Source organism: Mixophyes fleayi, chromosome 9, assembly GCF_038048845.1.
Source record: "Mixophyes fleayi isolate aMixFle1 chromosome 9, aMixFle1.hap1, whole genome shotgun sequence".
Taxonomy (NCBI): domain Eukaryota; kingdom Metazoa; phylum Chordata; class Amphibia; order Anura; family Limnodynastidae; genus Mixophyes; species Mixophyes fleayi.
This window is the reverse complement of record NC_134410.1, coordinates 79,861,039-79,871,028: the sequence shown is the minus strand read 5'-3', so window position 1 is coordinate 79,871,028 and position 9,990 is coordinate 79,861,039.

The window sequence follows — 9,990 nt, the reverse complement described above, 5'->3', positions numbered from 1 at the left end:
AAGCTATAGAATACATTTTCCCTTCCCGTTCATAGAATGCATATATATATATATATGTGTACATGTATTAATATACATCTATAAATTATCGCAGAATTCATATTATTGATCTATTATTTAGATTAAGATTTTTGACATGCATGTACCATACTGTATCTTCTATTTTACATTTCGATTTAGATCTCAAATTTATGTTATATTATTTATATTGATATGTATTGGTATTCTATTACTTTATTAATACATTTTATTAAAGCTTAAGAAGTTTATTGCAATGAAAATTATGGTCATAAAGGGATAGAAAGTTGGACTTTGATGTAATGTTCACAAGTTTGTACAATCTTCACCTCCCTGCAAAAATAGGCGCAGTGTAAACGAGTTAGTCATTATCATTAAAGTGCATCTATTAGCTACACACAGAGGAAGCTGCTATTTTGTGCAGAACCATTATTCATGAGGCTTATTAACTAGATATGGATGAACTTACAGCTAAATTTTACACAAATTGAATTTCACGTTTCAACAGGAGTTTCTACAAAAGACCAAAGTAGCAATGATAAAATCTGTGTGTTTTGCTTTTTTTTCCTATTCATGGCAAAGTAATGTTACATTGTATTTACAAAGTAACATTTTGCCAAATTTATAGATATATCAGAGAGACAGTTAATTCATTCTGCTGTTTGGTATGATTGGGGTAAAACAAAACATCCTTAAATGCATAGACAGTTGTGGAATGAGGCAAATATTTCCTGAATATCAATTCAATTTAATAGGAGTCAGTGACAGCACTCTGCACATTATCATAATGGCCTTCAAAGTCTGTAGATGATGGATGCACTTTAAAATGTTTAATTTGTGCGTGAACCTCGATACTGAGATGCTGTGTTCAAGAATACAACTGTAGGCATAACAATCCATACAAATTCAATAGGTCCAAAAACCATATGGGGCTCCAGTCTACAGGAAACTTATATATAGAAAAGTTTCCTTTATGTGGCTTCAATCAGAGGTGTATGAAACTCCAGATATTATATTTCATCTGTTCAGCAAATGGCTTGTACCTTTATAGGGAAGTCAGAAAAAACAGCATCCCTACCCTTCCAGAGGGTACCAGCCCCCTGCTGATCAATGATGGCACTCCTCCTGATCGCCCCTAGGCTATGACCCAAAATGCCAACTATGACATCTCAGTGATCCAACAGAATGCACATGAGTCACTAAGATCCTTGTCCATTATACCAAAAAAGTTTTAAAACAAATAAAAAGGTTTTTTTTAGAGATTTTTATTTGCATAATCGTTTGTGGTCTCCCATTTATAGAGGAAATTAGCCCAAGTTGTCTAGCACAGGGGCTAATCCAGGATATTGAGAGGGTGCCCCCTTCTTTATTTTAAAGTGAATGGTCCTTTGAAACCTGGACCAGCAATGATGCCTACTGGGGTGGGGATGGTCCCATTACCATTATCAGTAGGAAATATGTATGAGCAGTTTTCTACAGTGGGGCAGGTTTGTCTCATTCTTCAGTGGGTGTAAATTAACTTTGTGGGCTGAAACAATAGTCCTGAGAATGTAGTACATAAATACACTAGAATCTAATGACATTGAGATATGAGGCATGAATATTGGTTCAGTCAACACAATGGCTCCCTCCACTTTGTGTAGGCAATGGGTACTCTTAAATAAACAACAGCTGAACTAGGAGAGAAACGTATTATTTGTATTTTTGCTAGTTAAAAAAATCTACATTTTTCAATAGAATTTAAATATTGGAAAAGTAAAATGCGCAGAGTACTGTCATTCCAAATCTCAATTATTGTACATGGATATTCGCATCAGCTAGAATATGATTACCAGAATCACATACACCACACTATGTGTCAGTTAGATATTTTAAATATAATATTTACAGCCCCTATGTCCCTGCAATTACAAACTGCGAACAATACTGAAGAACCAATGACAGTGAATCAAAAAACATTTCATTTTAAAGCCCCAAGTGAAAACAGAGATGGAACAGTAAATAAATTGTTTGCTAATCAAATGTCAATTCACATTACAGATGATGTTTTTGTTGTAATATACACAGCGCTTCTCACTGTTCTAGTAACACATGTTTGGAAGAACTACAATGTTTGTATAAATAATATTAAACTAAACTGTAATCTAATTTTATTATTCACAGTCCAGTACTTCGTTCCCTTACGCGTCTTCATCCTGATATGAAGCTGTGCGCTATACTGTAAGAGAATGGATAAAAACGAGTGAAGCTGATTGTAAGATCTTCTACAAGATGGCTAAGAAGTAAGTTTTTCTCCCTAAACTAGCATAACAATAGGCTATCCACTTTATTATCCCATTTCTGAACTGATTTTGTGTGGTTTAGGTTCATACAATCTGAGCAAGAGGAAGCAAAGCAGATAGAGGCATCAATCCAGCGGCAGGCAGAAGCAAGAAAAACATATGACAACGATATGGAGACAGAAGGGTCATCAGAAGCTGGCATACATGAAGAGATAACTGCAATGACTGAAACTGCTGTACAAGGGGACATCTATGACGAGCAGGCTAAAAACAAAGCACAATCAGTGATGAAAATAAAGATCAATGCAAACTCTGAGAGTCCAGTACAGGCCAGTATTCACAAAAAGAGCACTGTGCACACTAATAGACGTGTGCGAGCAGGTATGTAGAAAGAAGAATTCTCTTATCAAGTGTTTGACCTGGGCCCTACAATGAGTTTATGAAGACGTGACTTTTACATCCTGTGTACTGTGACTGTATAGAATTTTATTGACAGGCCTTCACTAATCTGTTTCTAGACTCTCTTCTTCTCCCAACAGGTAACTGGAAAATAAAACATAAAAGACAGAAGAAATTGCTGAAGAGACATCTCTATAGACAACACCGAAAGATCGCCCCAGGCTATATGGAGACACTAATTTGGCCACGTGGTGTAAAGCTCCCAAAGAGAGTAGAAGGACGCCCATCAGAGGACTCACCTGAAACAGAACATCTACATTACATAGAGACTCTGTGTGATCGGCCGGAGTTCATGTCACAGGTAAAATACTTGTTATACAGGTCACCAATGGCACCAGTCTGTATTGTATTGTTCTATATGATCTTCAGGTTTTCATTTCTCTTGGTAAAATAAGATACATTATCATCTAAAAACATACTAATGATCATTTACTAGCCACATATTATCCCGGTATTTAATTTGCACAAATGTGGTCATTTGGCAGCGGGGTGTGTAAGGAGCTCGCTCACCTTCTGCTTTGGCAAGTGTTCTCCAGCAATGTTCTACATTACTGTTTGCAGGATCGCAGTGAGAGATGGGAAGTCAGATGCTGGAAATACAGTCATGGCCAAAAGTTTTGAGAATGACACAAATATTATTTTTCACAAAGTCTGCTGCCTCAGTTTTTGTGATGGCAATTTGCATTGAAGAGTGATCAGATGAATTGCTCAGTCCATCTTTGCCATGACAATGAACTTTACCCCCCAAAAAACATTTCCACTGCAATTCAGCTCTGCCACAAAAGGACCAGCTCACATCAGGTCAGTGATTCTCTCGTTAACACAGGTGAGAATGTTGACAAGAGCAAGACTGGAGATCACACTGTCATGCAGATTGAGTTAGAATAACAGAATGGAAGCTTTAAAAGGAGGGTGGTGCTTGAAATCATTGTTCTTCCTCTGTTAACCATGGTTACCTGAAAGGAAACACGTGTAGTCATCAATGTTTTGGACAAAAGGGGCTTCAAAGGCAAGGATATTGCTGCTAGTAAGATTCATCAAGAACTTCAAGAAGAGAGGTTCAATAGTTGTGAAGAAGGCTTAAGGGAGCCCAAGTATGCCCAGCAAGCGCCAGGACCGTCTCCAAAAGTTGATTCAGCTGTGGGATTGGGGCACCACCAGTGCAGAGCTTGCTCAGAAATGGCAGCAGGCAGGTGTGAGTGCATCTGCATGCACACTGATGCGAAGACTTTCGGAGGATGGCCTGGTGTCAAGAAGGCCAGCAAAGAAGCCACTTCTTTCCAGGAAAAACATCAGGGACAGACTGAAATTCTGCAAAAAGTACAGGGACTGGACTGCTGAGGACTGGGATAAAGTCATTTTTTTCTGATGAATCCCCTTTCAGATTGTTTGGGGCATCTGGAAAAATGCTTGTCTGGAAAAGGAAAGATGAGCGCTACCATCAGTCCTGTGTTTTGCCAACAGTAAAGCATCCAGATACCTTTCATGTGTGGGTTTCTTCCCAGCCAAAGGAGTGGGCTCAATCAAAAAGTTGCCTAAGAACACAGCCATGAATAAAGAATGGTACCAAAACATCCTCCAAGAGCAACTTCTCCCAACCATCCAAGAACAGTTTATTGATGAACAATGCCTTTTCCAGAATGATGGAGCACCTAGCTATAAGGCAAAAGTGATAACTAAGTGGCTCGGGGATCAAAACATTGTAATTTTGGGTCCATGGCCAGAAAAATCTCCAGACCTTAATCCCATTGAGAACTTGTGGTCAATCCTCAAGAGGCAGGTGGACAAACAAAAACCCACATATTCCAAGCATTGATAGGCAAGAACGGGCCATCAGTCTGTATGTGGACCAAAAGTTGATTGACAGCATGCCGGGGCGAATTGCAGAGGTCTTCAAAAAGAAGGATCAACACTGCAAATATTGACTCTTTGCATGAACTTAATGTAATTGTCAATAAAAGCCTTTGACACTTATGAAATGTTAGTAATTTTACTTCGGTATACCATAGCAACATATGACAAAAAGGTCTAAATATACTGAAGCAGCAAAATTTGCTAAAAACAATACTTGTGTCATTCACAAAACTTTTGTCCATGACTGTAAATAAATGTCACTCTGGAAGTCCTGCTTACCATCCTCTCTGGATCACTCCAGTAATTAATAGCAACTCTTACAATGGATATCTCCTTGAAAACTCATTTCTATCTTAGTAAGATGAGATAATAGTAAGAGGACATTGGTTCTTTATTACTATTCATTTAAATATAGTATTTTGTGATAGTATATCTGGTTTTACATATGAGGAGATTGAAGTTCTGTTTTGTGCCCAGTCTATACTGAAAATGGAACTTCCCAATCCCCCAGCTCCTTGTATCAGATGGAGCACAGTTTTACACCCTGGCAGTCAACACCATCTAGTAGCACCAATCACTAGGAAAACCTGTATAAACAGGCACAGTCATAGGTGTATGACATCATAACTGTATTTTCTCTGCAGGGCCGCACCTTTGCACATTCGCAAATAATTCTTAATTACTATGTCCAAGGTACATTTATGTGTACTCGCGCCAATTAAATTCTGACACTTACACAGTGATAACGAATCTGTTCCTAGGTTGAAGAAATTATCCAACCGGCATTATTAGACACAATTCTGTCCACAAACAGAAATATGGATTTCCAGACCCTCATTGATGAAATGGAGCAAGAAGACAATGAGTTACCAATGGAGGTGAGGAAATGACACTTAAATGTTTTTAACTTCTAACAATTTATTCCCTAAAGTGGGCTTGGGTAAGCCATGGTTATCTGATTGTTGTAAAACTATAAGTGCCAGCATTGTGATACATGTAATTCTCTATGACTTGTATCACATTTGTATATTTTTATTTTTGTTAATCTTGTTATTTGTGGCTATAAAAATGTTCTGTTCTTCATAAAATGTACCGAGTTTCACCAAAAGTCTTTTCATTGAAAGTACAGATTGACATCTGTTCCCCACACCTGCCTATAAGTAAATATAATATCATTTTGAGTGGGCAAAGGGACTCTTCAGCCATCTACTAAAAGTGAAATACCCCCAGAAGCTCATTTATATATCTTTTTGTAAGTTAATATATCTGGTTTTACATGTAAGGAGATTGAAGTGCTGTTTTTTACTCAGTCCATAATGAAAATGGAACTTCGCAATTCCCCAGCTCCTCGTATGAGAAGGAGCACAGTTTTACACCCTGGCAGTCACCACCATCTAGTAGCACCAATCCCTAGGAGAACCTGTATAAACAGGTGCAATCATAGTGTCATGACATCATAACGGTATTTTCTCTGCAGGGCCGCACCTTTGCACATTCGCAAATAATTCTTAATTACTATGTCCAAGATACATTTATGTGTACTCGCACCAATTAAATTCTGACATTTACACAGTGATTACGAATCTGTTCCTAGGTTGAAGAAATTATCCAACTGGCATTATTAGACACAATTCTGTCCCCGGACATAGATTTGCATTTCCAGACCCTCATTGATGAAATGGAACAAGAAGACAACGTGTTACCAATGGAGGTGAGGAAATAACACTTAAATGTTTTTAACTTATAACAATTCATTCCCTAAAGTGGGCTTGGGAAAGCCATGGTTATCTAAGCATTCTGATACATGAAATTCTCTATGACTTGTATCACATTTGTATATTTTCATTTTTGTTAATCTTGCTCTGTTCTTCATAAAATGTACCCAGTTTCACCAAAAGTCTTTTACTTGAAAGTACAGGCTGACATCTGTTCCCCACCTCTGCCTATATATAAATATAATGTTATTTTGATGTGGCAAAGGGACTTTTCAGCCATCTACTAAAAGTGAAAACCCCCCAGAAGCTCGTTTGTACTATTAATCTATACTGCCCAGTCTCTGTTAGGCTGGTATGTTTCCAGCCTATCAGAGACTGGGATCTGTCGCAAAGCTGGGATATTTTTTAAATGTTTTTTTAAGTTTAATTCAAAGGGGTGGGCAGGCAGATCACAGTGGGCTCCCTTGGCAGTCTTGGCCCCTTGTCAGAGCCCCTGTCTAAATAGATAGTATCAAATCGTAGGACAAGAGGGTAGTCAGGAACAAGCCAGGAGTCAGGACCAAAGTAGCAAACAACAGGAACAAGGAAACTGGAGTCAGGAACGCTGGAGCTGGTGAAACCAATACTCTGGCACCAGAATGGTGCCTTATATACCAATATGTGACCCCTGATTTGAAGGATGTGATTTCGGCGGTCAGATGCACCTGACCGCCGACATACAGGAGATAGAAGGACCTACTGCGCATGCGTACACAGCGAAAGTCGGAAGTACGTCCCGTTGCCTTACGCGGCTTGGCACAGGAGATGGACATCCATCCCCGGCATGTATGGACAGTGCAGGGACAGCGCCTGACACCTTATTGACTATTGGGCAGCACGGTGGCTTAGTGGTTAGAACTGGGGTCAATGAGTTTGATTCCCGACCATGGCCTTATCTGTGTGGAATTTGTATGTTCTCCCCGTGTTTGCGTGGGTTTCCTCCAGGTGCTCCGGCTTCCTCCCACACTCCAAAAAACATGCAGGTAGGTTAATTGGCTGCTATTAAATTGCCCTTAGTCTCTCTCGGTCTCTGTGTGTATGTTAGGGAATTTAGATTGTAAGTTCCAATGGGGCAGGGACTGATGTGAGTGAGCTCTCTGTACAGCGCTGCGGAATTAGTGGCGCTATATAAATAAATAGATGATGATGATGACTATGTCCTAGATACATTCATATCTACCCGAACCAATCAAGTCTTGACATTTACACAGTGATTATTAATCTGTTCCTAGGTTGAAGAAAACATCAAACCAGCATTCTTAAACACAGATCTGTGCCTAGATACATATGAAGATTTCCATACCCTTAATAATGAACCGGAGCGAGTAGAGAAATTGCTACCATTGGAGGTGAGGAAAAGACACTTATATTCTTTTAACAGTTAATTCCTTAAAGCAGGCAATTGTTGTAGAATTGTAAAAGTGCCAGCATTATGATACATGTAATTCTGCAACAGCTGGAGAACCACAGATTGCCTGTTTAGGCCTTAAAAATTATTTACAACTTTGAGATGATCAACTTAATTCAAAATCAATGATGGTTTTCTACTGTTTATATATCCGCAGTTCGTGGAAATAAGAGAAACCAATCTAAAGCAAACAAACCAATTGTGTTGCCAGAGGAGAAAGATGCACCTTCTTCTAAGTTTACTTCTAATTCTCATAAGACCAATCAAACAATTCCTGCCATGAAAATATTGGAGATGTCCAACTACACTGCTGGAACCAGGAAAACAAAGGCATTTCCTAAATCGACACAATCCAGAGGCTATTCAATCATTAATGATGTCATAGTAATAGATGATGACTGACCAATATAAAAGATAGTACCAATGGACCATAGCTAATACTTCAGTCCTAATATAATATTATTTCATAAAACTACCAGTTAAAATATTTAAATAAATAAAGTTTTTAGACTTTTACCACAGCATTGATAGTATTTTTTTTTATTTTTCTTTTTAGTCCACAAAAAAAAAAACATAAGCAATGAACAGAAATGTTAAAGATAGTTGCCATTGTAACAAGATAATCAACGTTATTCACTTCACTTGCAAGTTATTTTAATGTTATGGGTGATTGGTGTATATATATACATTCTATTAATTTGCAAAAGTATTTAGTTCTTCAGTAAATATAACCACAGTCCATAATAATGATCTCCATTATATTTGTGCTGTATATAGATAGAAAATGAGCAGTTAGGAGCCAGCTGTTGATAATATCATGGTTTGTGTATTTAATGCGCCGAGAAAACAGTGTGTTCTGGCAGTAACGAGGCAGTGCAATACAGTACCAGTGTCAGTGATGTCAGGTCGTTCTACACAAACAAGAGACTTCAGAACCATGAGTGGCTCCAGATACTACCTGACTATGTCCTTTAATTGCTCCTCTTGCAAAGGAGCAGATACCCCTCAATTCACTTACCTTGATATGTCTTTGCCTACGTTCTTCCTCTACAGCTCTCTCCCTCTTTGATGTGATGCAGCAGCAACCATTCACTGATAGACTGGTAGCGCACCACATGCTAATGAGGTCACTGAGCGATATGTTTACAGCCTATCAGAGACTGGGATCTGTCGCAAAGCTGGGAATTTTTTTTTTATTTTTTTTTTAAAGTTTGATTCAAAAAAGGGGTGGGCAAGCAAGTCAAAGTGGGCTCCCTTGGCAGTCTTGGCCCCTTGTCCGCCATCAGACCCCCTGATGGTAACTCTGCCCTGACCAAACATACAAACACCACAGACGTAACATTGAATACACACATATAAATCATATATGGCTCCCAGCTATTTTGTCCTACAAAGCTTGCCTTTTCCAAAGTGTCACAATGCTCTTGTCACCCCTGCCCCTTATATTACATATGGCAACACTAAACCCATGTCATTAAAATCTGCTACTCCCTTGTCTTATGTTCACCCCAACCTCCATTTATCTATTCTTCCTTCATTATTTCCTCATGCTTGTGTCTATCTAGTGCCCCTACCTCCTTACCCCCTCCTGTCATCTGCCCTCCATGACCACCCATTATTTATTTATTTTACTTCAGTGTTAACATTATTTTGTGGAGCGTTAGAGGGGGGAGCACTCCCACGTCTACCCATATCTTATTCTCCCACCTCCTCTATTTGCCAAAGTGCCACCTCTATGCCTGGCCTGTTCATATTCCTGAGCTGTTGGGGCTGTGGGAGATAGGTGATTCTCCCACTTTTGCTGGCATCATCTTCATCACTGTGTCCCATACAGTCTTCATCCCAGGAAACAAACAGGACAAGGCTGGATAAGTGAGACAAGTAGGGAAAAGTGGAGAGGAAGGGACAAGGGACAGAGCAAGTAGTACTACTCCTTACAACTCTCAACCCCAGACTCCTAACCAGACCATCTGCCCCTTGAAACAGTTCTGGAGGTGTGAACCTATAATTTAGCAATATAAGACAACTGCCACTGGCAACTGATTTTGGAAGGGCATACAAAGCAAAGTTTCTTTAAATGTTCAAATAAATAAGTAACTAATTTAAGAAAGAATGAATGGCCCTCCTCCAATCAATGACTAGCATCAGTACTAAAGCCTGAGGCTGGTTCCCACTAAAGCAGGGATCATAGGGACAGAAACTTGACAGCAGGAGT